This window comes from Panthera tigris, chromosome B4 (assembly GCF_018350195.1).
Source record: "Panthera tigris isolate Pti1 chromosome B4, P.tigris_Pti1_mat1.1, whole genome shotgun sequence".
NCBI classification, from domain to species: domain Eukaryota; kingdom Metazoa; phylum Chordata; class Mammalia; order Carnivora; family Felidae; genus Panthera; species Panthera tigris.
In genome coordinates, this window is record NC_056666.1 from 110,221,043 (window position 1) to 110,247,598 (window position 26,556).

The 26,556-nt window shown below is 40.3% G+C and overlaps 1 long non-coding RNA gene across 1 annotated transcript; it reads left to right on the forward strand.

The window, feature by feature from the left end:
* The first annotated feature begins 7,164 nt into the window (after positions 1-7,164).
* LOC107179967 lies at positions 7,165-8,247 on the forward strand. Its single transcript, XR_001510694.2, has 3 exons — positions 7,165-7,231; positions 7,369-7,492; positions 7,915-8,247. It is a non-coding gene; the product is annotated as an uncharacterized LOC107179967 (long non-coding RNA).
* Positions 8,248-26,556: the final 18,309 nt, after the last annotated feature.

Sequence of the window (26,556 nt, forward strand, 5' to 3'; positions counted from 1 at the left end):
CTGCCTCATCTGTTTTATTTTTCTTCCTAGTCATTATTATCATCCCCTAACATACTATATATTTAACTTGTGTACTGTCTGTCTGCTCCATTATAGACTATAAGATCCACAAAATAAGCTTTCATCCTCAATACCTAGAACAATGCCAGGCATAGAGTAGGTATTCAAGTATTTGTTGAATAAATTGAATGAATAAGCAAATTAAATACCTGAAGGAATAAATAAATGACTTTATTTCACAAGTGCTCTATTGACATTGTTCTTACTTACCCTATTGTCCATCACAGAGATACATTTTTTTAATCACAAATAGAGAGAAAAGAAAAAAATCAGTAACAGCATATTTGTCTCTCCGTCTCTAGTCTTGCCCACTCTTCACTTAATTTTCCACCCGTCAGCTACAATGATCTCTGTAACACTCAAACCTGCTGAAACTGTATCTATGGAATTCTATGACTTTGAAGATAAAATCCATCCTTTTAATCTGGCTTATAAGACGTTTCATCGTCCATCTCTTGCATGCCTTTCCAGTTTCATAGTCAGTTAATCATGTTTCTGATAGGGAAGAACCAAGGCAGCGTGGAGATTTTGAATCAGAGACTTCTCCTATAGATTAATGGCTGTTGACGCTGGAACAGGGTGGATTGGTGACTGTTAAGAATATTTTAAAATTTGGCCACCTGCCATTCTTGTGTATGAGGCCGTCATTCATCACTCAGGGTCTCTATCCCTTTTAAGGTTATAGTGCAGTTGGCTTATCTACTCCTTTTTTCTTTAATTAAATGTTATAAAACACCCTAATATAAAAAAAATTTAAGTGAAATTGTTCTGTTTAAGGTAGGGGGGACTTGGGGGGGGGGGCTTGGAGGGGGTAGCGTTTAAGCCCTGGCCATTCATCACCCAAATACCAGGCATGGCCGCTGCAGCCCCTTTGAGCAGCTCACTGCCAGTGAGGCTCAGAGCCCTAATGCCAGGCAGCCTCACCTCACACCGACCGCCACAGAGGAAAGCCTTTCAAAACAGCCACAACTATCGGTTATTTGTAACAATTGCCCCAGTAACTGAAATGCACTTTGCTGTTCTCTCCTCCTGTTCGGCGTGTGACAAATAGCGACATCTCCAAATGGCAGGAAACAACAAAATGAGAAATATGTCAGCGTTTGCATCGCGCAGGAGATAGAACATTATGCGGGTTTTCACCTAATGATTGGCTCCGGGGGAGCAATTAAGATTTGGTGCACTTCTTAACTGGCGCAACCTCGGCTTTTCTGCCAGAGGATTCTGAGAAAAGATTTGTTGTTTCAGTTTCAAAATTGCATTTTAGACCGACTCTTTGAATAGAGTGCATGTAGGGACACATGGCATGAATGTTTAGCGATTCTGTCTCTGTGCCTCAGATCCAGGACAGGTTGATTTTTCAGAAATCTCATAAAAAAGTGATATGAAAAAATGGAAAGTGGAGTTTTTAACTGCCAGAAGAAATGATTTTTATTTTTAGATGCTGAGATGAGGAGGCTTCAAAGGAGGCTATGTGGTGGGGAGGGGGCGATGCACTTGCAGATGAACAAGTTTATTTTCATATTGAGAAATAAGACCTTATCCAATTTTTAAGACCCGATTTGAGCCAAATAAAGTCAACCTGAAGTATGAGTCCACTTGCAGGAAGGGCAATTGCCGATGCAGATCTAATGTCTCTGACTTGCAAGGAAACACATATACAGAACAATGAATGATTTTATGCCTTTTTAATGCTTCCACACGCCCTCCTCTTCCTCCACGTCCCTTGCAACAGCTCCCCAGAGGATCATGGGCAAAGGAGGCCTATTGGAAGGAACTGGTTAGTCGTTCCTGTCTGCAACCTATCATCACTTTGGAAGAACCGAGAAAAAGGAGCAGTTATTTCTGTTACTATTGTATTTAGCTTATTTCAAAGACAGAACCAATTGCCATAATGGTTCTGAATAGCTCTTCAGAGATTCTGAGACACATAAATGGCTACCGGTAGCTATGGCACATACCCCTGTCTCTCACGTACACATACACATATACAGACATCATACAGACACCGTATACATAACACACACACGACATGCAAACATATCACACACGCCAACAAGAGACACCACGCACAAATACATCCCACATGCAAACACCGCCCCCCACAAGCATACCTATACACACATCATATATACATACCCCACACACATGTACACACTGGCTACATATAGACACTACACACACATACCATATACAAATGCACACAAATACACATTATATACACACCATACATTTCATACCCCTATGCACGCACAATGTACATGAACATACAACCCTTGCAAACACACACCACATACAAAAACATACGCACTACATAGAAATTCGCTACACACATATGCACACCACCTCAAATGTATATGCAAATATATACACATACATATCACACATGTACACACATAACACACATGTGCACATCCAGAACAAAGACATACCCCCCTACCTCTCACAAGTGCATCTCACATTCACGCCCCATACGACAAGCATACGTACACCACATACAAATTTGCCACACACATATGCACACAATTAAATGTGCACTTAAATTTATACACCTGTACACCCTATATAAACACACCTCCACGCACACAGACACATCACACACAACCATACAACGCAAGCGCACACACAAACCTCATATGCAGATATGCATATATACACATCACAAGCATATACACCCTGTGCACAAATACATATTACACACACATACCACATACCCATATGGTACACACAAATACATAAATACCACACACATACCGCATATGAATACAACACGCAAACGCAAACCACATATACACTCATGACATACATACACATACCACATACATATACACACCACACTCATAACTACATACCACATGCGTAACACACACCCCACCACACAACACACATTCACACACACGACACACATATGCACACCCCAAACACTTGCAAACGTGCACTCCACACGTATCCACACCACATCATACACGACATTCATACGTACACCACATAGAAATTCATCTCCATCTTCCCACAGAAGTTCTGGGGGAACCTGGGAAAGAAAATTTAGAGAAGAGAATTCAGACTATGGGGCACAGTGGGGAAGCTGGCTGGACTCCCCTTGAATTTCGGCGATCTGCCTTAAGAACCATATTAAACCGCTGCCTACAGATCATTGCTGTTGCTTTTACCCATGTAGGTGGTAGTTCTGAAATCAGATCTTTTAGCATATACTGTGTTACTGAAACATGCCAGCAACTACTAGGTACACACCTTGTGTTTCATCAGCTCATATGTTGGGGTAAGAAATGCACTAGCAGAGAAAGTTTAGGAAAAGGATTTAACCACCCCGCGCCCCCCGCCAGAATGACATTTTTATTTTTCTTATAAATATTATTAGATCTTACAGTTTTAAAAAAAGAAAGTGGCTTTTAGTGTCCAAACCTTTGTTCAATCTGCGAAAAAACAGTCTTTTCCGAGATGTGCCTATTACCACCTTTCATAGACCTGCCTCAAGGCTTTAATACATGGAGAAATTGCTGCAGGTGCCTGGCTCCGGGCACTGTTCAACTTTAACACACCAGCATTAACAAGTACGCCTTCTGTCCATGATGACGAGCCCAGACCCGGCAGCAAAAAGTGAATCCAAGCTGAAAACAATTTCTTCGAGTAATGAGTCCTTGATTACTTCAACAGCAGGTCTCAGTGAAACACCTCTTCCCATTGATCACAGCCGAGTTATTTTAATTCTTATGTCTCTATGAAAGGTCTGGCTATCCCATTGGACTTCCTGCTTTGGAAATACCAAAGGAAATGCTTGCCCCACATATACACTACTGGAAGGCAGTGTGCATGGTAGTTCAACGTGAGGGTTCTGGAACGAGCCTGACAGGCGGAAGCTGAATCCAGCTCTACTGTTGAGCTGCTTCCCAGTTGGGTGTCCTCAAGTGAGTCATTTAGCCCCTTGAAAGTCACAGCTTTTCACAGGTCAATTCAAAGTATCTCTAGGTCGTGAGATTGTAATGAAGATTAACTGACACAAAATGCTAAGAAGAGGAGCTGGCAAAAAGTAAGCCCTCAGTAAGTGGTAGGTCCAGTCAATAGGAAAAATGTTTACAAGAGAACTAGGAGGGTCTGCTCTTCTATTATCAGCAAGAAAATTGAGGTGTTCACATTCATTAGGCATCTTCTGAAGTCAAGACTTTGGCCTTCAATAATCCCATAATGTTAGCAATATTATTGCTTCGATTCTTCGGGTATGGAAACTGATGTTCAGAAAAGTTATAGTGACCTTCTTGCTGTCACACAGGTGACAAACTTGGGATTTGAACATAGGGTGGAATAATCCCAAAGCTCTCTTTCTTTCTACCCCTCTACTACATTGTGCATGTTCTAAAAGCCTCTCCTCATTATCCTACAGAATTGTTACCCTACCACCTAAAGGTCAAGTTAATAATATTGGATGGTTGGGCATCCAACTTTGACTCAGGTCATGATCTCACAGTTCACAAGTTCGAGCCCCGCGTTGGGCTCTGTGCTGACAGCTCAGAGCCTGGAGCCTGCTTCACATTTTGTGTCTCCCTCTCTCTCTGCCCCTCCCCTGCTCATGCTCTGTCCCTCTCTGTCTCTCTCTGTCTGTCTCTCAGAAATAAATAAACATTAATAATAATAATAATAATAATAATATCAGTTCATTCCTAGCAAAATGGATCACATGTAGTATAGAATCATGTAACAGAGTGATCTGGGAAAAGAATCCAAAGCCATCCTGATTATGGAAGTGAAGGTCTACTCCAGAGGAGGGGGGAGAGGTCATTGCAGATAGCTCAAGTTCCTGAGTTGCTTCATAAAAACACACCTTCCCAAGACTGTTCCAAAATGCAGAAGGAACTCAACAAGACAATCATGACTTTCTCCTGGTGGCATGTTCAGGAAAAAGACAAAGGAAAATCTGACAGAAAAATGCATAGGAAGGAAGGAAAGAAGGAAGGAAGGAAGGAAGGAAGGAAGAGAGGAAAAGAAGGAGGGACAGGAAGGAGACAGTAAGAAAGAAGATCATTTCATCCCAAAAGAATTGCAAGGGAAACACAAGACCCCACATATCTACCAGTACATCCAAAGGATATTGGGAAAGGAAGTGACGTCCCTCAGGAAGCCAGGATATGAAGAAGGCCAGACACCCTGGTTACATAATAGCAGAAGGCCTGTCTTCTTTTTCCAGTTCTTTTTATCTGGCCCAGAGCAAAAGAAGTCTCAGAAAATCAGCCCTCTTAGGGGAGGATTTTTCCGAGTGGCCATTTTCTAGGTGTCCCAAAAGAAAGCTAAGTAAAGTGCTGCCAGAGCTCATGGTGGAACATCACCTCCTTCTCTCTTGTCGACTACAAAAGCTTCCACTTCTTCCACAGGCCACAGAAGCACAGGCCTGGTAAGAGCCTTGGGAAGTGGGGGAGGGGTGGTGTGAAGGTTGCTAGGAAGACGGGAAGAAGAGCTGCCGTGACAAGGGCCCCACGTCCGGAACGCCGCCCTCTCTGTGGGACTCTGAGATCAGAGTGCCTGCCCCAGCTCTGAGAGTCATTTGACCTTTAGTGCTTTCCTGTCATAGAAGAATACTTGTTTTCAGTTCCAAACAGCCAGGGTGCTTCATGTGTCTGTTTTCCACACTCTCGTGTAAATAAGGCGAGATTGTGATGATAGTTCCATGTTCATGCATTTGGAAGAGAAACGCTGCTTTTTCAGGAGCCAGGAAAAAATTCTAGGAGGAAACACCGTTTACGAATGATTAAAAGGCATGCACACACACATGCAGAGAAGAGAGAACAGGTTTAATTTTGTGCTCATGGAGCCATGTCAATGAATAAGACAGTTAAAAGCCAGGAAGGTGAACTCACCTTTGGAACTGATAAGAGCCATTGTTTCCTTTCCCTTTATTCTTTGTTTTGATCTAAGGCTGCCTCTCCTATCACTTTCTTCTTTGACACAGTATCACATTGTCAGCATTGAGACTGAAGAAAATTGTTCATTTCATGTAAGAGCAATACACTCCCCTCCTTTTGTCTTTTTCAAAATCTGTGGCTCATGTTCCATTAACTGCAGTGTTTTACCTTATCTCATTCCTATGAGTAAAGTGGAAATTTCAAGGCCATAATTTAAAATTATTCTGTCCAATTCATTCTAACTGCTCTCACTGCAACATTTATCTCTAGACCTTACTAAAGAGTATATTCAGGCTCACTTGCTGGCTCACAATTGTCATCTTTTTGGAGCAGAGGTCCAATGTAATGAAATGTGACAGCCTTTTGAATTGAGCTCTACAAACTGCCAAATGGATTCTTTGCCATCTTAGAAGCCAGTCTCTACGTTGTTTTATAATTTATTTTACAGGGGACCTGGGAAACTCTGGGTTTTCTAAATACACAATACTAGCTCATTGTCCCAGAACAGTCTTACCAAGATTTATTGCTTTTTCTGATATTCATCTGAACCTTGAGGTTGAAGAGTAACATCTAGTTATCAGACGGAAGCTTCAGTGTGTCCTTCTATCATGTAAGTACCACAGGTGAGGATGAGCACTAATGATGTAGGCTAATACGGCAGCTTTTTACTGTGTGCAATTCAGTTTCAAGAGAAAACTCATCGGCCGACAAGTTGGGTGACCTTCTTCCAGAATGCACCAGCTCCCCCAGATAAATTTTTTAAGAATGGCATCGATTCTGATTACTTGAAACCTATCTTATGCCAACAGCTAAGTAGTTTACTGTCTAGTCTAATTTCTTATTTTAAAAATAAATCAGGTCTCCAAGAAGTTAAGTGATTTCCTGGAATCATATAGATAGTAGATGGCTGAGACTAGGTCATGTCATTTGAATTCCACTTCAATACCCTTTTCACCAACTTGCATAGGCATCCAAATATGTGTAATCATGAACTGTGTTCTAACAAGACTCCACTGTTTCAATAACTAAAAGGGGGCCTTACGATTCAATATAGCAGCTCAGTGATTCTATGGCACTTAATAGAATTCTAAAAATACACAGATTGTTATAGCTTATAACTAACACAAATATCTCTTCTCAGATCACAGCGTGATAGAAACAGAGCTCAAAAGGGTTCTTCCAGGAGCAGTCAAAGGAAAATAAAACTTACCATGTTCTCTGGATCCTAGTCCTGATTGTCACCACTCTTTCTGTGACTCTGGGTAAGTCTTCGGTTTTCACACGTAAAATTGGGCAAGTCTAAAAGAAAGTTGAGATTTTCAGGTGAGTGGTTGAACGAGACGATGACTGACAGTCCTTTCAACACTGAGATTCCATTATTCTCTGATCTGCTTACCAGGAAGTTAGTTGAACACACTCCCCTTACTCACCTCCTCAAGGAGCTTCACTTTTGGCACAGGAGGCACAGTAGAGTTCACTCACAAAGCAGCTCTGATATGGAGAAAACCAACCTATAATCTCAGGTGAGCAATTGTAGCAAAGATAGCTAGCCATTCACCAATATTCACTTCTTCTTTCTGGTATTAAAATCCCCCACACAGATTTTCACTGGGTTCAAGGCCTTCCAACTATCGATGACAATTCTTGGCTTTCCTTGCAACTAGGTGTGGCACTGTGACTAAGTTCTGACTCATGACAAATGAGCCAGAAGTGGTGTGTATAACCTCTAGATTTTACCCTTAACTGGAAGGGATGTGTCCTCCACTTCCTATTTTTTCCTTCCTAATGTCTGTGGGAGAGTCCCTGTAGCCAACACGGACTGAGATAGAAGCTGTGTGTTATATATAACAGAATTAATATACCCATTTTGCACTGCCTACTTCTGGACAGGCACATAAGAGAAAAATATAATCTAATGACTTTGTGAATGTCTTTGTTTTAACAGCTTCGATGGTTCACCCAATGGTACAACCCTCAGTGAATGCTGCCATGGAATAAAAATGAAGAATCCAAGCAGGATGCTTCAGACTTAGATTCTATTCAGTAGTGACCAGTAGTGATTAATTGTAATCTAAGGCATCTCAAGTTTCATAGCTCATAAGAAGACTTGATAATTACCAAGACCAATGATGTGTTTTAATCCAATATATCCTGTAAAATAATGGTATCATGATCCTCATCCTGAATGTACTGTAGCCAAATATACTTTTTAAGAATTCCGATTGTAATAAATGGTCTCACAGAAATGGTATAGACTGAAAACATGGTATAAAATATAAACACTAGGGCCACCAGTAACAAAGTAAGTATTGGGTTTTCATTACCCACCACATTGTCTTTAGAAAAGCATTTATTCAAATAAATAATCTTTGTGAATCTGGAAATCCCAGGAACCAAGGACCAGAGATCACTAGATACCAGTATACTAACAGAACTATTTACAAAATTTTTACTTTACTGGTTAGTTCACTGACACATCTCTCTTTCAACACTGAACTCATTCACAAACCATTATGTGAGTACGTAAAACCAATACCTGGTATCTTCCCAGCATCTAGCTTGAGAATGAAGAATGAACCACAATTTGGACATGATAATTGTGCCAGATACTACAGACCGGTTCACTCGACAACAATTCCAGTCTCCCCTCCTGTAGAATAAAGGCTAGAAACCTAAACCCCACATTCCCCAGAGGGTTGTGCATGGGACCCGGGTTCTTCTAAGCCCACTCACATTTTGTAAGCCACCTGATACCTTACATTAAATCTCCTTCTATTTACACTGGCTAACCTTGATTCTACTTCTGCAGCTAAGAATCCTGACTACCAGGGTGTTATTTTAATTCTCTGCCTCTGTAAGGATTGAAGACATGAGGTTATTAGAACTTATTTGCTATGGCTATTTTCTTATTAGTGGCACATTTAACATTAATTATTTTAATAAGGGAATTTTAATAAGGGAAAGAGAAGGGTGCCTGGGTGGCTCAGTCAGTTAAGCGTCTGACGTAAGCTCAGGTCATGATCTTGAGGTTCGTGGGTTTGAGCCCTGTGTCAGGCTTGTGCTGACAGCTCGGAGTCTGGAGACTGCTTCAGATTCTGTGTCTCCCTCTCTCTCTCTGCCCCTCCCCTGCTCATGTGCGCTCTCTCTCTCTCTCTCTCTCTCAAAAATAAATAAACATTAAAATTTTTTTTGTAATAATAATAAGGGAAAGAGAAGGAAGCACCAGTCAGGAGGTGGGGTCATAGATGCTATTTGTGTAAGTCAGAAATGTTAAATAGCTGCCTTCTTTCCAAATTGACTCACTAGACCTCTGCAAAGACACATAGTCATTTTCACACTGGTCTCAGTGTGGAAACCAATGCTGCGAGACTACAGAGCACAACTTAGCTTTTGGATGTAGTGCTTTAATAATTTGTTATACTTCCAGAGGTTAAATGAGTAAGCAGTGGGAGCTAGTCTTAGAAACCGTATGGACAGAGGGGTTGTTAAGCCTGTTGCGTGTAAGTTTGTAGTTCCCAAAATATGGTCCCCAACCAGCAGCAGCACATGGTAAGTTCTCAGAAATACAAATTCTCACCTGCATGCACACACCCCAGACCTACAGAATCAGAAACTCAGGCTTGGACCCAGGAATCTGTTTTAGCAAAGCCACAAGATAATTCTGATGTGTGCTCAAGTTTGAGGACCACTGATACAAGTTGACTGACCCTAGCTGAGGCTAAATGGGGTTTAAGAAGAATAGTGGCAGGGGCGCCTGGGTGGCGCAGTCGGTTAAGCGTCCGACTTCAGCCAGGTCACGATCTCGCGGTCCGTGAGTTCGAGCCCCGCGTCAGGCTCTGGGCCAGGCTCTGGGCTGATGGCTCGGAGCCTGGAGCCTGTTTCCGATTCTGTGTCTCCCTCTCTCTCTGACCCTCCCCCGTTCATGCTCTGTCTCTCTCTGTCCCAAAAATAAATAAAAAACGTTGAAAAAAAAAAAAAAAAGAAGAATAGTGGCAGTGTAAGAAAGGAAAAAGACAATTGAAGAAACTGAGCTTTGATCACAAAGGAGGCTCATGTCAGAATATAACTTTAAATATTTTCCCATATGAAATGGAGAAAGCATTAGGAGAAAGAGCATTGTGCTGGAAATTTAAATTATTGAATCTGAATGTGGGATTTTTAACTAATAATTAAGTAACTTTAATCACTTAAGTTTTCTGGGATTCCATTTCCTCATTTGTAAAATGAAGTAATGGGATAAGATGTTCTCCAACATTCACAAATTCTGTTTTCTATCAGTGCGGGACAAAAGTAACACTGTTATCCCTGATTAGCACCATATTGCTTCCTGAGTATCGTGACCTTTTTAGTATAAACCTGATGATAGAACTTTTCTAGCATTCTGTTTCTCTACTTAGGACCGGTACCTCGATGGAAAATTGCCAAAAGATACATGCAGTTCACCACCTTGAGTTAATGGTCCAGAAGTATACTCCAGCTTAATTCAAGACTGGTGAAATCCTCTAGATATCTGAAAGGCCATATGTAACATATACAACATATTGGAAATTACTAATATTTTAGAAATATGTACAAATTACTTGTATGTGTCTATAATTGATGATTTTGATTATATGTGGGACTTGAACGTTAGGGACTAGATTTGCACACGTCAAGATCCTCTGTGTGTGTTAATTAAATGCTTTAATCTACTTCCAAAATTTAAGAATCGAGAATCGCTGGCATTCAGCCACAGCTGAGGCAGGTAGTAATTACACTTGGGAAAACCACAAAATTACATCCTTTAACAATGTGGAAACATTGCAACATTGACAGGAGATTGTGTCCACTCAGTGAACTTGGGAATTACAGAGGAAAAAAGCCATCTGTGTAATTGAAGTTCGAGTGCATGACGGAAAGGAGGGCTTGGCCAAACTATGAAGCAGCAGGGCCCAAGAGTTAATGAGTTAATGAATTTGTTGAAGATGGAAATGCAAACACACCGCATAGCTATCAAATAGTAGATTAATAAAGAACGCCAGAAGGGTGCATACAGCAAACATGTGTGATCCTTAAGCGTGAGCCTTTATCTTTCTTCCGACCACTTCACTTAATAAATATTAGTATTTAGTAAACAGTTGAGATGGGATGAATAAAAATTGAGAATGAAAATATTTTAACTCTTTGTGTATGATTACAAAGAAACACAAATTTTAGCTGTATTTTAAGCAGCGGCAAGTTGCTTTACTTTTAATGAACCTAAAACATAATATTTTTGCAATGCCAGTGGAGTGGCACTTAATTGAAGTTTTATTATGTTGAACCTTGTGGAATTACAGAGATTCACTGCTTTTGGCCTGCAAAACTGGCAAATTTAAATGGCCCCAAGGATCTTCTTCTTTTTCTTTTTTCTTTTTTTGTCTAGGAGGTATCATCTGCATCTTAAAAACTGACCAACACTGTGTTTGTAAACACTGAATCACAAAGAGTGAATGAATCCTGGCATTAGCAAGGATGGAGCTATTATGTTATCAAGAACAACACCCCCCCCCCTTAAGATACATGACTGCCGATTATCGACAGGTGTAATTTCAGAGCAGAAACCTTCTTAAGAAATAAATAAAACATAGTGCTCTTCTGGAGCTGCTAGAAGAATATAATTAGAAAAGACTCCTAAGAAGGTTTTGAAATGAGATCATGGAGGGGCGCCTGGCTGGGTGGCTCAGTCAGTTGAGTGTCCGACTCTTGATTTTGGCTCAGGTCATGATCTCACAGCCGTGAAATTGAGCCCCGCATTGGGTTTGGCAGTGAGCATAGAGACTGCTCGGGATTCTCTTTCACCCTCTCTCTGCCCCCTCCCCTACTCACGTGCACACACATACACTCTCTTGCTCTCTTTTTCCAAATAAATAAACATTTAAAAAAAATAAGTAAACGAATAAATAAAATGAGATCATGGTGATGGTTGCACAACTCAGTGGATATACTAAAAACTATTGAATTATATACTTGAAAAAGTTGAATCTTACGGTATATCTATTATACCTCCACAAAGATGTTGTTTGCTTGTTTGGGGGGTTTTGTTTGTTTGTTTTTTCATAAAAGACTGGAGCTACAGAGAATGGAAATACAAATGCAGTAGGTGGACCATTTGGGGGAGGAAGAGGAGGAGGAGTGCATTACTTGCCAAAGCCCAGACACCTGCCTGCTTGCTATCCAACCCTCACAGCATCATCTCTGAGAAGACCGCATATTGCAGCTCATATCCTTGCCAAGTCATGAAAGTAAATATACATGCAGTATTAATAGCCTCTGGTATTTTCAGCACAATACTTGAACTCTGGAAAGGGATCCCCTGAACATTCCTAACTGAAGCATGGTGAGAAGTGTCACCTTTGCAAACACCATTTGAGTCTTTGTGGGAATGATCTTTTTCAATCCATTTGTCCAGTCAAGTTCATATGGCTGGTTCTAGGACATAGAGTAAATGTAAGAGTGACTCTTCACGTGGGGGGAGAAGTCGGGAATCCTAGATGAAAGGCCGAAATACTTAGAAAACTGTAGATGTGCACAGACTCAATTTCACACACAACATCAAGGGCCCAGAGCCTTTGAATCCCTTCCATGGACTGCAGATTAGGAATCCTTGGTTTGTTTTCTATAGCATGTCTCCACTGCATCCTGTTAGAGTCATTTAGAGAAATTGAACATTGAAAACTAAACACTAGAACCTTGGAAATACTCTAAAGAGGACACCTTTTCTTTCACTATCACAAATACTGGTCTTTACGTTCCTGACTGGAATCTATAGCACTTTCTAATGGAATGTAAATGGCATCTGATAAGGGACGGAAAGAACCTGGCAGACTAAAATCATAATTCCTTTGTTTTCCTTGCCTTTGGCTTCTCTCTGTTTTTTATTTTCCACTTGTCATCGCATACATTATTATTACATCCTTTGACATTGCATCATCCCTTGATACCTGGGCGAGCATATATATCTTAAAAATTGTTTAGAAACCCTATTGTTAATAATAGCCACTTCCATCAATTATCACTCACAATTACAATATGTAGCAAAAGACATTTGGAGACACCAAGAACTGAGTCATTTCTTAAAACTTGTTACCTGGCTCTGATCATGCTGAGTATGGGTGTCAAGACAGACTTTGAATGTATTTGAAAGCATCTATTTTTTAAAAGGGGATGGAATTGGGGCGCCTGGATGGCTCAGTCGGTTAAGCGTCCGACGTCGGCTCAGGTCATGATCTCGCGGTCCGTGGGTTCGAGCCCCACGTCGGGCTCTGTGCTGACGGCTCAGGGCCTGGAGCCTATTTCAGATTCTGTGTCTCCCTCTTTCTCTGACCCTCCCCTGTTCATGCTCTCTCTCTGTCTCAAAAATAAATAAATGTTAAAAAAAATTTAAAAAGGGATGGAATCAAAAGTGGTAGGAATTATTAAGCACCTACTGTATTGTCAGCACTAAGTTTAAATGGCATGGAGGACACAAAGGAAAAATAGTTTCTTCCATCAGAGAACTTACCAGCAATTGAGAAGACAAGACAGACAAATAAAGGGCAATGAGAGAATGAAAGAACAATTGGCTCCAAGTATTCAAATTCATAATCCATTAACAAAAAGTTGCAAGTAAAAAGAAAAGTGTTTTATGTTCTATTATTTGCTTGCACCAAAATCTGAAGGCTTTATGAATACTGCCCTGAAAGAGCCAAATTTGTGTTGGGGGGGTGGGGGGGACGGGCAACATATGTCAACAATCACCAATAAGCATTTATTTCCTGGCACTCTGTACAACTCCTTGCCACTTAACAAATTCACAAGTCATGGCCCTCGTACCTAAGGCCCTCACAATCCAAGTTTGTTTTCCAATTGAAGAGGAAGAAAAAGTGCTTTATTTTTTGGCTACTTGAAGTTCCAACAGGAAATATCAAAGGAGAAATCTGTTCTCGCAAGATTCTCAGCCAGAAACAGAAACATTTCCATCAAAACTATAGCAAATAGGACTGTTCTCCTGAGATTTCTAACCTAATTAGTCAGATGAAAACACCTTTCAGATATTCCTTTGCTAATGTGTTTAGAGATGATAAAAAATCGTGCAGTGTATTTTCTCCTTTGCTATCTATGGAACACAGGCTGTGTCACTTGAGGTAAAAGGAGGCTGACGAAAATGAATTTGTGGGTCATTTGGAAAGAAAGCAGGACTGGAATGAAAATAAAGGAGCCCAGACTAATTCTCAGAGATTCCCAACCAATTCTCATCTAACTTCTACTAATGCTGGATGGTTTGTACTTCTAAACCAAATGGCAAGATTGAGTGGGTAGTTCTGAGTTAGTTGAGTGAGGTTAATCGAATCAAGCAGGATTTTACCACAGGATCTTTTGTGTGATAACAACCCCAACCTGAACCAGAGTCAGCCAATGAGAGCATGAGCAGGGGAGGGGCAGCGACAGAGGGAGACACAGAACTCAAAGCAGGCTCCAGGCTCTGTGCTGTCGGTACAACTCGTGTCTCGAACTCACAGACCGCGAGATCATGGCCTGAGCCGAAGTCAGACCCTTAACCAACTGAGGCTCCCTGGTGCCCCGACAATTACTTAAACGAGCAGTCCAGTCCAGGTTAAGAAATACGATATATCAGCTCCGGAGAAGCCCCTGTGTGTACCTCTCCCCCAGAGATTACCACTATCTTTACTTGTGTTAATCATTTTCTTGTTTTTCTTATAGTTTATACTACTTTTTTAAGCATTTCTAAACAATGTAGTTTGGTTTTGCCTGGCTTTGAATTTTATAGGAAGAGAATCATAATGGAGGTGTTTTCTATGCCATGGTTCCTTTGTTTAACCTTATAATTGTGACAAGTTCCATGATATTGCCTGTAACTATTGTTTGTTCATTTGCATTACTGTTTAGCATTCCTTGTATTTATCCATTATCCTGGGGCCCATAGGCAAATTCTCTAGGGTATATTCTGGAATTGCTGGGCCATATGGTATGTATATCTTCAGCTTTCCTCTATAATTCTAAGCTTTCTTTCAGTGTGGATTTTACATCTTAATTTTAGCCCATCTGGTCAGTATAGCATTACCATTTCAATTTTCATCTTTCTAATTGCTAATGAGGCTGAGCACCTTTTTCTAGGTCTACTGGCCTCCTTCATTTTTAATGTAATCATCAACATCTCACATTCATACACAACCAGTAACGTGACTATTTTCCAATCATTTTGGAATGATTTCTTCCCTATGATTTTAAAACTATCATATCAAATTTGCTTCAGTTTTAACCAGGCATTGAAACAGCCTGCAAAAGATAAAATATTTTTTCGTTACATCTGCAGCCTAATGTAATAAAGAAATGTTTTAAGTCCCAGCCTGTGTCTAGTCCTTAAACTAATCATGGTGAAGTTGTACAAAGATAAATAATGAAACTTGAACTGTTCTGCCACAAAAAGAAGCCTGTTTAGCACAGAAACTGAGGACTGAAGATCCATCAATGCAGGGCATTATGAAAGTAGCTTATTGAATTGGTTTCTATTTTCTGAGTGCCAACTGCAGACTTTGATATTTAGGGTAACACTAGTATTCTCTCCTTCTAACTGAAAGAGGCCTACAATTTCAGAGTAAGAAAGATGTAATGTGCTATTCTGTTTCTTATACAGGCAACCATTAACTATTTACCTCACATGCCCCAAATGGTCAAGGGCAAGCCACGCTCTCACTGATCAAGAGCATTTTCTGAAAGAGTCTCTATTTTGCAGAAATGTGGCCTGCTCTGTATCTGTATAACCTTGAGCATACAGAGCAGAGCCTCCCTGTGCCTGGCATTAATCTTTTAATCCTCTTAGATCATTTGGTTTATTGTCCTAATCGGCCTGTTTTCATTGTCTTTCTATCACAAATCAAAAAGAATCTAGCAAGTACTAGAAAATATTTTTATAAAAGGAATCCGAGACTGCTAATTTGGTGGATATAAACTTAAACAAAACTGTTTCCGTTTCTTTCTCAAATCCCATGCATGTATATCCATCTTCTAGGGGGGTTTCTCTCCTTTATGAAAAAAACAAATTTTTCTAAGACCTATCCACAAAGTAAGTATGCTGTTAAAGTACATAACTATAGGGAATACGCTTGAAAGTCAGACGATTCAAACTGCGTAATTGCACACACAGCAAAGAACTTGTTCAAAGACCTGCGTCTTCCGGGGAATTTTGTTTATTTTGCTTTTTCCTGTCTTTTTCAGAGTGAATACCAGACTTACCAAGGAGCACTAAATTCAGTATATAAAGGAAAAATAACTTGTATGTGAGATGTGATGTAAAAGCAACTAGCCAACTGTCACTTAGATGAAAATAAAACTGATTGCTGAGCCCGAATTGAATAATACATTTATTCAACAGTTGCTTCAGGAAGCCTGGGTGGCTTGTTCCGTTAAACGTCCGACTCTTGATTTCGGCTCAGGTCATGAGCTCACGGTTTCGTGAGTTCAAGCCCCACATGAGGCTCTGCGCTGACAGCACAGAGCCTGCTTGGGAATCTGTCTCCCTCTTTCTCTCCGACCCTCTCTCATTTGCTCTCTCAAAATAAATAAAAACAAACTTGAAAAGAACAGATAGGGGCAGTGGGGGCGAGAAAAAAAAAAGAACAGTTGCTTCATCTGGCCATTGGCTTACTGTCTTCAAGAAGCACATCAGAGAAGTAGAATTGCCTCAGGTGTGTTAACAACATACTCTTTATCAGTGGTGTGTACATGAGGCAATTTTCCTAAATGGGCAACTGCTTTTAGATTTCTAGCAAACGTTTCTGACAAGGAGAGTTTTACTTCATTTTATATCACAATATGTTGAACTATTCTTTTGAAACCCATTTCATGTTTGAGACATGATATCAAATACAATATTCCTAGTACCTAGCACAGTGATAAGTACTTAGTACACATTTAAATTTTTTAAAATAAATAAGTGAATTTTGTAGCCTACAACTTACTTCATTTCGAAGGTTTAACTTGAAAAGTACGGTATACTCATTGTTTTTAAATCACAGCATATACAATTTTTGGTTTAGTCCGGTTAAGGCTTTATAACCAGAGCAGAGCAAGAGAATCTTTCATGAACTTTCTCTCCAACAGCCAGCATAAGCTTCAATAATCCAGTCAGGAGATTTTAAATTATAAAAATAATGACTGAAGCCTTGTCTCTCTCATTGGAGGGGAAAAAAAATCTCTCTAATAACATTACAGGAAGGATAATTTAGCCCCTTTATCCAAATGCCTCACGGTATATTGGAAAGAACATGGACACTAGCTCCACTCACATTTATTCAGCAAATATCTGTTGAAAACCTATGTGAGGTATTGTGTCAAAAGTGAGCAAAATAGACAAAAAGTAAAGGAAAGACAAACAAGCAGGTCTGGCCAATCTTACCTTTGTTTGGCATGTTCCATTCAGCCTTGTGTTCAAAATTCATTTTTACCACTTAAATGACTTTAGACAAACTGAGATCCCAAAGTCTCAACGCAACCTGTCATTTGCCTGCTTTCGAAAGAGAAACTGATGTTTAAAATATTGTACTTATATCTTAACTTTACTGTATGACAAACAACCGTCCAACCTGGACCCGAAGTGGCAATTCACTCCCAATGTCAAGGAGACATTGGAGAGTGGAGGGAGCTGTGTCAGATACAGCACATGGCCCTTGGAAGTGGCGTGGGAAGCTCATTCCTCAGCTCCAGTCACACAGATAATACAGGTCCAGCACGACCAATCCTCTCCATTTCTCAATTTCTCAGAAAGTTAGACTTATGCTTTAGCATTGGAGAAAAAAAAAATTTTTTTCCCAATTATAAGCACTCTGAAAAGTCCAACAAAACACATCTGATGGTCAGACGTGCCTTGTGTACTCCTGCTTGGGCCTCCACTAAACATCTACCCTAAAATAATTTTGTGTGTCTGTATGTGTGTGTTGGTTGGAGGTGGTGGTGGTGAGGAAATCAAGGGCATCCTGTCCTACAGAGTGGAGAAGTGGAAAAGAAAAGAATGTGAAAGTTTAGGTCTACTAGAAGTTGAGTTCACGTGTTGCCTTGCTTCTTTTCATTAGTTGAAATAATTTATAACCTCTAATTATAAATTAATTGAGATCATTCAGAGCTCTTATAGTAACTTCCCCTCTTCATGAAATCGACCGTGATAGATTTTATTAATTTATGACATCATATCTAACAAAGTTTTGGTGGCTCTAAACTTCTCAAAGCCACCAGAGGAACTTGGCAAAATTACTTCCGTGTGTTCCAATTCTGGTGTCCAGCTTAATTGCTTGACTTGATAGAAGATGATAGAAGGGGTCCTATGCCAGTTAGTTTTCTGTCAACTTGACTGGGCTAAGGGATGCCCAGATAGCTGGTAAAATGTTGTTTCCTGGCATGTCTGTGACGGTGTCTCTGGAAGAGATTACATTTGTATTAGTAGACTGAGTAAAGAAAGATCCTCACCAATATAAGTGGGAACACCATGAGCCAATTTCTGAAATAAATAAATACATAAATCCATCCTAATTATATTTCTCTGGAGAACCCTGTCTAATACAGATATTTTGGTATTTTGGTGAGATTAGTATTTGAAATGATGGGATCAATGAAGTGGGTGACCCCTCCCCCAATATGGGTGGGCATCATCCAATGCATTTAGCATCTGAATAGAACAAAAGACAAAGGAAGGAGGAATCCATCCCCCCTTTTTTTTCCTGTCTCACTGATGAAGCTGGGATGTCTCATCTCATCTTCTTCCTTTGAACATCCACTACCCAGGTTCTCAGGCCTTCAAACTGGGACTGAATTGCATCACCAGTTTTCCTGGGTCTCCAGCTTCTAGAGGGCAGATCATGGAACTTCTCAGCCTCCATAATGACATGAACCAACTTCTCGTGAGAAACATATCCTATTAGCTTTGTTTCTCTGGAGGACCCTGACTAATACAGGTTCTTTTCTGAACCAGAGTAAAAATGTTGCAGACCAGACTGACTCTGGCCAACCCAGGGAGTTTGCTGATTTCCTGCGTCTCAGCTTTCATTGCCTCATACGGTGACTATCAAAATCTCATCTTCACCATATTTCACTCCCAACATGCTACATTTTTAAATCCTTAATTAATTTTTGGCTTAAATGGAGCATGTTCATAATTCTTCTTTATAAAAATATATTTTAGTAAAAGCTGGTACTTAACTGAACCTTTTTTCAATTTCAGTTGGTCCAATACTTACCTACACTTAACTACTGAAAGAACAACTCTAGCAAGAACAGCCATTCCTAATCAGTGCCAACTGTTCTTTAAAAAAAATGTCAAAGTATTTCATATCAATGACCTGAAATGACAATAACCTGGATTTCTGACAGCCTACAAGAATAAAAAGGTTTCTTTTCTTGATAATTACACCACATCTGGATAGTGGCGAAATGGGAAGCGTTTCAATGACTCAGTATTGTACAACACCAAAGGGGTAGGGGAAAGACAAGCAAGCACAAGGAAACTAAGACCCGCCAACTTCCTTATTTCAAAGAAACAGAAGTACTGAGAAATGGAAGCTAACTCTATATTATCCAGAAACGGCTTTCAGCTCTCTGATCTTCCAAATCAGTGTTAGTTTTCTGATACTGATGAAATAATTTATTAATCTCCAGCAAACTCTCAGTTGCACACTCTGAAATGGAAAGATGGAGGTGATACAGAAACATCACATGGGAAAGAATCAGTGGAATATTTTTTTTCAAGTACTGTACATGTTTGGCTTTGGCAGGAACCTCATGCTTTCATGTAGTAACATTATATTTCCTTTCCTAATCAAGTTTGGATTAGTTGAAATGAAAATTAGTTTCTGTTTCCTAAGCCACTGAAAACAAGGGAGGATGGCTTAGAGCATTCTTCTGGCTAAAGCGATTGCTGTTTAACCAAGGATGTGCCACAAAGCAGAATCCCACACTCGGATAATCTGGAGCTCAATTTAACACAATTCTGCATAAAAGAAATCCAACATTCATGACTAAGAGAACCCAACTCAAAAGCAATAGCATCACCTTCCTTCACTCCCACCAAGTGAAAATAAACTGGAGAATGGCTAGGCTCCAAAACAGTGAGTTGCTAATCATCATGGTTTTCGCCTCTTTCAGAGGAAATGAGATGTGATCCAACGCCTGCATGTGCCTTTTCAGGAAATTGCTCATCTGTCTAATTAAGCTCTTCTTTCTTCACAGGTCTGCAGATACACTGAACAGACATATGGTTTCCAGAAAACCTTCTTGCCCTCTTTCTGTTGGTCACTGGAAATTTCTGAGGTGATGGAATCTCCTTAAAATGGAGATTTTTTTTTAATCTCCATTTTAAGGAGATTCCATCACCTTGTATTAATCACTGGCTACACTTCACTGACACTTCATTAGAAAGTGTCATTTCCTATCGGGAAGCACTTTTGAAAGAGCATAAATTAAAAGGCCTTAGAGACAATGCAGATGGCTTCATAAACCTTGTCACTAGAACTACCATAGAGCATCTAGCTGCTCACAGACTCCAAGTTTATATGTACTCAGGCAAGAATGTTCCAGCTTGTTTATTTGCTTTTCCAGTGGAATAAGTATTGCACTTTGCCCTCTCCTCCTTTCATAGCATACCACAGAGAACCTGCCCTCTGTCCTACCTTCCACCAATTACCTTTGCTTTATTTCCTGTCCTTGCAAAGTTAGTATAACCTACTTCACTTCTACCACAATCATTTACCATTTCCTTCCTTCTGAGTCAGCTTCTCTATTTCTACTTCAATTAAAGAACAATGTAACAGACATTTTTGGAGTCCAATGTCAGATGCTGGGGACATGAAGCAAAATAAGATGAATATTTTGTCCTCAAGAAACTTGCAGTCCACTGGGAAGAAAAATACCGAATTAACCCCAACCCCCTCATCCCATTACAACACGTGTTAAAAAAGAAAAAGAAAAAAAAAAAAAATGTCTTATAAAGAGCATGTTAAAGAAGCCAAGAGGAAGATGCAAGACGGACTTATCCTCTCTACTTCTGGAAAAAAACTATTATTACTTTGAAATGCTTTGATACGTTGCCAATAATACTGCTTAAATATATGGTCATTCGTACATAATTAGAGAAGGGTGGCTACCAAGCGTCCTCTGCCACTGGCCTATTGAATCTAAAATACTTACAAGAAAGAAAGCTGATTCTTATTTGTGAAGTTACATGCACACAGAATATAATAATAAGTGAAGTTAAAAGAAACGAAGATCATAGCACTGAAGTCTGTTGAAGCCAATACAGGGATAATAGTACAGGCCTAGAACCCACGTCTCATTCAGCTTTACCCTCTGCGTAACCTACCTTGAATCAAAACTGCACAACTCCTTAGATCTGTTGAAAGGCATCACAATAGAGATAATTATGGGCCTTCAAGCAAATCTCTGAATTTGAGATTTAACATTCCAGTAGTTCTGGAATGCTTTCAGCTCTATTCATGCACACCAAAATGGTTGGGAAAGGATTTAGTTCATCTCAGTGCAACCCAAGCCTGTAGTCTCCTAACATCTGCTACGTTTATAGGGTCAGAGCAGATCCAGGCCGAGTCAGTTCCATTGCATTCAACAATTATTTGAGCCGAGGGAGTCCTTATTATTTGAACCTACATTATGCCCCATCTCACAGTTACCTGGTCGCTTGGGGAAGCACAGAGGCACCATCCCACAAAAATATTCACAAAGGGGCAGACTGATCTCTTGTAATACTCAGTCGCCACTTACCCTTCACTTGGCCCTAGCTTATATCTCCACCCATCACATCAATACCAACTGTGACTTACAGTTTAGATGTTGTAGACATTTAATCAAACAATGCAAATGCAATGCACTAGATTGCCAAGGAAAAGGACAAACATTGCAAAAGTAGTATTTCATAAGATTGGTGAAAGTGATTTTGGAAAACTCCTTGGATCACACACAGAAAAAATGAATTGCCAGAGGTGAATCTATTAAAAATTAATGAATAGGAGGGGCACCTGGGTTACTCAGTCAGCTCAACATCTGATTCTTGATTTTGGCTGAGGTCATGATCTCACAGTTCATGAGATCCAGCCCCACGTGGGGCTCTACGCTGACAGAGCAGAGCCTGCTTGGGATTCTCTCTCTTCCTCTCTCTCTGCCCCTTTCCCACTCAAGTGCAGTCTCCTCTGTCTCTGTCTCTCTCAAAATAAATAAACTTAAAAAAAAAAATTATGAACAGGAAATCAAAAAAGATATGGGTGTGATAGGCATGGCAAAAAAAAAAAAAGAATTATTTGATAAAAGAGATTAACAGAGTCCTTTAGGATAATTGAGAAAGCCCTCACTTAAGGCAAAAAAATAACCTTGATTGTAATACAAAATGTATACATCCATTAAGTGAAGATTTCAATATTGCTGTAGTATCATTTTGTTAGAAAATGAGGCTGAAAAAGAATGATCAGTATTTGACTCCTTTCTGTTTTCTTAAAATACTAAATATGGTTTTTTTCCAGTAACGGATACAATTTTCTCTTTCCTCAACTGGCCATGTTAAACTTAATGAAAATGGTAAGCATTAACAAGGTTCTGGGGAAGATGGACAGTGTGCTTAGGAGAATAGTTTGACAATATCTATCAAGATTTTTTTTTTTTTTAATGTAGTTGACTCACAATGTTACATTAGTCTCAGGTGTACAACATAGTGATTCAACAAGTCTGTATATTACGTTCTGCTCACCACAAGTGTAACTACCATCAATCACCCTACAAGGCTCTTACAATACCATTGACTACCTTTCCATTGCTGTACCTTTTCTCCCTGTGACTTGTGCCATAACTGGAAGCCTGTACCTCTGCTCCCCTTCATCCATTTTGCCCGTCTCTCCATCCCCCACTCCTTTGGCGACCATCAGTTTGTTCTCCGTACTTCTGGGTCTGATCCTGCTTTTTGTTTGTTTAGTCATTGTTCTGTTCTTAGAGTCCACATATTAGTGAAATCATATGTCATTTTCTTTCTCTGACTTGTTTCTAAAGTGCTAAATACAATTTGACTTAAATTGATTTAAATATAAGCAAGAACAAACAAATGATCACCAGGAGATCTAGTTTCCCTTCGAAGGCACAGAACCAATCATACTTCTTTTTCATTATTCTTATAAAAAAATATTTTAAGTCGATTCATTTTCAAGAGACTTAAAGATGTATATTTAAATATGCATATGTATATATTTAGTAATTTTCCTCGGATAATGAAGACCCATTCGCTATTGCAGCCATGGTCCTTGTCCTGAAGAAGCTTCTGAAATCCTGCCAGGCTGCATCACCCATCAAGTCACAGGTGAGGGCTATGGCTGCAGCCAGTGCAGAGGAGACGTCCGAATGTTGCTCCCACATATCCGTGGTCAATTAACTTGGTGCTGATGAGAGGGTTTTGCTACTTATTGTAACCTAGGCTTTTCCTCTGATTACAAGGAAGGACCTACACACTAACTTCATTTTCCCAGGACTAATGAAAGAACATCCATCAAAGAAAAAAGTCTCTATTGAATTCCAGGTGCCTCAGGTGGCTAAGGATGCTTAGTTGGAAAGGTCAGGTGCAATACTACAAGGCACACGCAAGCACAAGAGGATCCTGCCCTAAATCAGCCTTTGGGTAAAGCAAACAGCCTCCTCCACCCCAAACACCCTGGCCCTCTGGTCATGGAAAGTTTTCTGGAACTCTATTGGAAAAACTCTGGTCTCTCTACCATAGGCTACAAAGCCCTCCATGGGAATCAATTTTATATCAGCCCTTTTCTTCTGAAGAGGTAACCTTGTACAACATAAAAGAGCCCAGATGTTTGGAGTCACTCAGGTGAGTGTCAAATTCCACCTCTGTATTTACCAACTGTGTAACTGGGACACATTTCCTACCCTTGCAAAGCCTCAGTTTCCACCTCTGTGATATAAAAGTAATAAAAGCTACCTCACGGAGCGGCCAAAAGACTACAAATGAAGCAATGGCTCTGAATGCCCAACAATGTGCAGGCTCCGCAGTAGGCACACTTTTAAAAAGAAGTTAGTTCCCACCACTTCCCCCAGGGCTAGAGAGATTATGGGGAAGCAGAACCCCTCTGGCACCTGGTGGGAAAGGAGGAAGTGAAAGGCGAGTAAGGGAGTGAGGAGGAAATGGAGAGGGTGAGACCCACTAGCCTTGCCAGCCCCCCCTCTCCCCCACCCTGTCCCGTTTCACCCACGACTGCTTCTCATTTCACAGGGATGAGGGTGATGTGTCAGAAAGTACAAACTCAGTGCATCTGACTCAGAAACCGGGCCAAGTTGTCCAGTTTAATACATAATCATAAATAAATACAATCACCCTGATCTAATTCCGAGGCATGGCCACTCCCAGCCGAGAGGTTCTCCTATCACTGGAAGGAAACCCGCTCCGGCCGGCATGTGACGGTTGCTAATGGTTTTCTAATCTCAGTGTCAAACCTTTCATGAATGAGGCTTGATGTGTGAGTGTGTGTGTGTCTGTGTGTGTGTGTGTGTGTGTGTGTTTTAAAATGGTATATAAAAGAAGGTCTTTTTCAGAACTTGGAAAAACATAGATTCAACAAAAAACTGGCCAATGTTTATGTTAGTCTTTATCTTCAAGGTCTGAGTACTTTCATCTGTAATCAGTCAACAAATATTTATTAAACCCTGAGAATATTTGCTGTGCCAGGCACTGTGAGTAATACAGAAGAGGCAGAAGGTGTGGACTCCACTCTCAAGAAAACTGCAACCAGCTGGGGTGCACAAGACCAACCCCAGTATGAAATAACTGGCCAATGGGACAAGACAAAACCTCTATGCTCTAGTGATGGTGTGCAAGAACATCTCCTGCCTCAGAAAGTTGTCCTGAAGCTCACCTACCATGATACAGAGAAGGCTCCTAGCAGGAGCAAGTGTGTTTAACAAATTCATTTTCCCTTCCCCCTGGGAGAGAATCTAGGGCAGAGCAATGTCAAGGCCACAGCAGCGGGCAGTTACGAGGAGGAGGTTATCAACAACTAATGCTGCTGAGAGATTTTGACAAAAAGGAAGTTACAACTGACCGTTTAGAGAACTCTTTCTGATGTGTGATGATCAAAGTCAGTTAATAGCAAAGAGTTAGGAAACGAAGGCATGTCTAGAAAGTGAAGGCAAACAGGCATCAACTGTACCTTTGAGAGGCTCAGAAGGGAAAAGAAAGAGAGCCATACGATCTACTGATGGTCATTCTGTTTCTTCTTTACAACATGGATCTCTGTTTAAAAGATTTTTCTACAAAGGGGGAAAGCATTAAAATATTCTAGAACCTTCTACAGCTCGAATCTGAAGCCGACAAGGCGACCACAAGGCATCATGTCTCCAAGGAACCCAAAAATAGATGGAACCAATTCCTTTTTTAATTTTTAATTTAAAACATTCTAAAATAAAAATAAAGTCACTTCCCTGGGATTAAAAAAAAATGAACAGCCTTGTTTATTTTATCAGAATGTGATATAACAAGGCAGGCAAAAATAGTGGTTAATTAGTTTTGTCTACAGTAAAGTTAAGGGACTTTTGCCTAGGATCTTGCTAATCTTTGTTCAAATTATTAAGAGTTAGTCTATCCTTTAAGCCAAGAAACATTGACTCATTATATTGGCTTTTTATATCCTCCTATCACTGAGGAAATATTATAGAAAATATAGGGATGTTCATGGTAAACCCTTTGCCCTCTTCAACTCAATATAGACAACAGAAAATGTATAAACAACTTGTGTATAAAGGACAGCATGACCAATTTAATAAAAGGCTAAAGATATTAGGAGGAGAAAAGAGAAAGAAGTTAATTCTGGGCTGGGAGAATGGAGTTTTGCAAAAAAAAAAAAAAAAAAGGATTTAAGTTGTGTTTTGAAGAAAACAGGAGTTTCTACGGCAGATAGATATGGCAAAGCCAAAGAAAGGGTGAGGGGAGGTGCATTTCTGCTGGAATCCAGGCAGAAAGAAGGAATGAACAAAACCAAGGGTCAGGGCGCCTGGGTGGCTCAGGTGAGCATACAACTTCAGCTCGGGTCATGATCTCGCGGTTTGTGAGTTTGAGCCCTGCATCAGGCTCTGTGCTGACAGTTCGGAGCCTGCTTCAGATTCTGTCTCGTCTCTCTCTGCACCTCCCCCACTCAGGCTCTCTCAGTCTCTCTCTCAAAAATAAATAAATGTTAAAAAATTAAAAAACAACAACAACAAGGGTAACGAGGGCAGTCATCAACAAGACACCAGTGCGACAGCATAAGACATTTGAAACATCCACTGCACCAAAACAGACCTGACCAAATCCAAGTCCTCTAGATGGAATATCCACACCTCTGGGCCTTTCTGTCTCATTCATTATTGCATTATTACTCATGCCTCTGTTTCCTAACTTCACATTTCAGCTCTAGGATCTGTTTTTTTTTCCCCCCCCATTGTACTCATACAGCAGAAAGAGGAAATAACTCATCCAGCAGTGGGGATTTCTTCGTCGGGTGTTGAAGAGAGATGCTGGGGGTGGCTGACTCGGCCAAAATGTTTCCTTTTT